Genomic DNA, 3,036 nt, shown 5'->3' on the forward strand with positions numbered 1-3,036 from the left:
CTCAATTATTTATCTGTCAGTTAATAATTTCCATTAAATCAACTAATAAACAACGAATAATTCCACAAAACATTTCAAAAACACTTAACTTCTATAAAAAGGTTCAATTACTTAAAAAAATACAATTCAGCAATTCAATTCAAAATACATGAAATTAATTGCATCGTCTTAGTTGAGCAGTTGATAATAACCATAGATACAGAATTACAAATTATTTTGGGCAGCAATACATTATAATAAGACGAAAAAAGACTCAATTATTTATCTGTCAGTTAATAATTTCCATTAAATCAACTAATAAACAACGAATTAATAAATACTTATCAATCAGCTATTCATCAATTCATTAAAAAAAAACAAAAAAAAACTGGTCACATAGGGAAGATAACTTGCGTAGTACCACTTGGTAGAATTGTAGAGGTCTAGGTGTCGTTTCTTCCCGAGTCTCATGGCTGAGCTATATTACTGTTCTCTTGAAACCAGTTTCTGTAACTTCTTATGGGCAAAATTCATGCATAGAGTTATAGCATTATTATATGATTTATAACTGTTTCCTAAAATACATTTAGCCACTCTTTTTTGGATTCTTTCAATTTCATTTTCATGGTGAACACTTAAACCCACATTCCAGACTGAAGTTGCATATTCGAGTATAGGTCTTAGATTACTGCTGTAAACAGTCCATTTTATTGAAACCAGCTCTCTTAAGTTTCCTAATCATTAAGATTCTTCTACTAGTTCTACTACATAAATCATAAACGTGGCAATCCCATTTGAGATCAGATTTCATTGTGATACCTAAGAGTTTGGTATTGTGAACAATTTCAAGTTGGTGGTTACCTATCATATATTGAGCGTTTAGAATAGCTTGGGGGCAAGGGTACCGTATACATTCATACCTTGCATTTATTATAGTTCAGTTTAAGCAAATTTTCCTCACTCCATTTTTGAAGGGAAATAAGGCTTTTGGAATTTTACTGGGATCTTTGTATGTCTACATTCACCTAAAGTCAGGTCATCAACATATTTCCATACATTAACAATACCATTGCCTCTATCATATTCATGTGCAGAGTTAATTGTACATAAGAATATTATGGGTGCTAAGATGATGCCCTGTGGTAACCTCCCTGTAGTGTTTGCCTACTTGAAAAATAATTTTTGTACCTGACTCGTTGCTTTCTACCTGATATGAAGTCAAGTTAGGTTGACTTGCCTTTTTGGTTTACATATTTTCTACTATCAATATTGGGCTTAATTGATTCAATTATATGACGTGAAACAAGTTTTTCAGCTATCTTGGCTAACGTTGAAGTTAGAGATATTGGCCTTAACGATTGAATTGAGGGTGAATTGCTTTTAGGAAGTGGAACAACATTGGCACATTTCCACTGGGATGGTACCTTACCAGACCTTATTGGTTCGTTATAATGTCAGTGGTTGGATCACAAATTTCATTAGCACACTCTTTCAGAACTTTTTGTGGAATCACATCTGATCCACAGTATTTCATGACCGAAATTTTATTGAGTTCTTTAAGAACATCCCATGTGTTAAATTGGGGAAGTGGTTCAGCACTGGGGAGATAAGCTGCAGTGGCGGCGACAACGGGGGAGGGGGCAGCAGGAGCTTAAACCGCCACCGGAGAGGTCAAGCCCACCCCCCACCCTATCAGACAGAGCTCGGCGGGCAGTCGGACTAAAAAAATATAAAAATAGGCCCATGACAAGCCAACACATGTCAGTCACAGTCTGAGAGTGTCATTTCTGGCTATCCAGAGGTTCCTATTCTTAAAACAAATCTCGTTTTGGGAAGGGGAACACCCTCTCAAGCCCTTCACCCAGCTCGGGCCTACTAGCTCAAATCCCCCTGTCGGACAGCTCAGCCTCCCCCCCCCCCCCCCTACACCCTAAAGCCGCCACTGATAAGCTGGTAAATTAAACATGGAAATTGGTTGCTGGGTTGTGGAGAAACTAGCCAACTGTTCATTTATTTTATTAGCTATTGAGGTATGGTGATTAGGATTAACACTAGGAATATATATTGTGGGCTTGGCTTTACTTATTCCTGCCAAATAGCGAATTTGTTGGTCCCACTTGCCAGCATCTGATTGCTGTGGAGGTACTTTACTTAACGTACATTGTGTCTAGTTTTGGCTTTCTAAATTTTAGTTTTTTCCAGAGTACAGTACATAGTTGTAGGTTAAGAATGCTTTTTGCCTTTCCTTATTAATTGTTTTATTTTATATGTCATCTAAAATTTATTAGCATCATGTAACTTGACCATCCTTTTAGGAAAGGATGTATCGATACCTACACCTATGTTCTAATAAAATAGATCAGCTTTTGATTGAACATCTTGTGCTTAAAGGACGCTGGTCCATGAGACTAATTGAAGCCATCTTCCAAATGCATTTAGCTAAAAATCTTTGTGGTAATTTCAGTAAAAAAAAAATAAAATAAACTAAGAGACATTACACATGAGTGTATGCAAGGGACGTTTGGGAAGGTCGGACGACCCCCCACCCCCCCCCCCAAAAAAAAAAATTTCAAATGTCCACATTTTTTCCAAAGAGATTTTTTTTCTAGGGCCTTTTGACAATGACATAAATAAAAAAGCATTGATGAGGTACCAGCAATGAGTCCAAAGACCTTGCCAATTGCGTGACGTAATCTATCTCAAATCCAGCAATTCTGAAACTGAGCCTGCTATCCGCTTCAAGCAAATTGTATTGACATTTTAATCACATCTTGCTGTTATTTCATTGTGAACAGGTCCAAAAAATTATGACCACGACCTACCCAGAAAATATCCTGGATACACCCCTGTTACAGTGGATTTATTTAAGTATTTCAAATCCCTAATTGTCGGTGCTTTTAGGAGACCCAGGTTCCTCCGACTTATCTTTCCCTTGGGGATTTGAAATTATTATTTTCCACCCCATCCTCTCTTTCTAAAGCAAATCTTTGATGCCATCAATGAAATCTGTCTCTTATACACATCTAGATGTTTATAAGAGACAGCTCTTAAGTTTCC

The sequence above is a fragment of the Anneissia japonica genome, unplaced genomic scaffold, assembly GCF_011630105.1.
Source record: "Anneissia japonica isolate Jap-2015-1 unplaced genomic scaffold, ASM1163010v1 scaffold171_len658169_cov177, whole genome shotgun sequence".
Lineage (NCBI taxonomy): Eukaryota > Metazoa > Echinodermata > Crinoidea > Comatulida > Comatulidae > Anneissia > Anneissia japonica.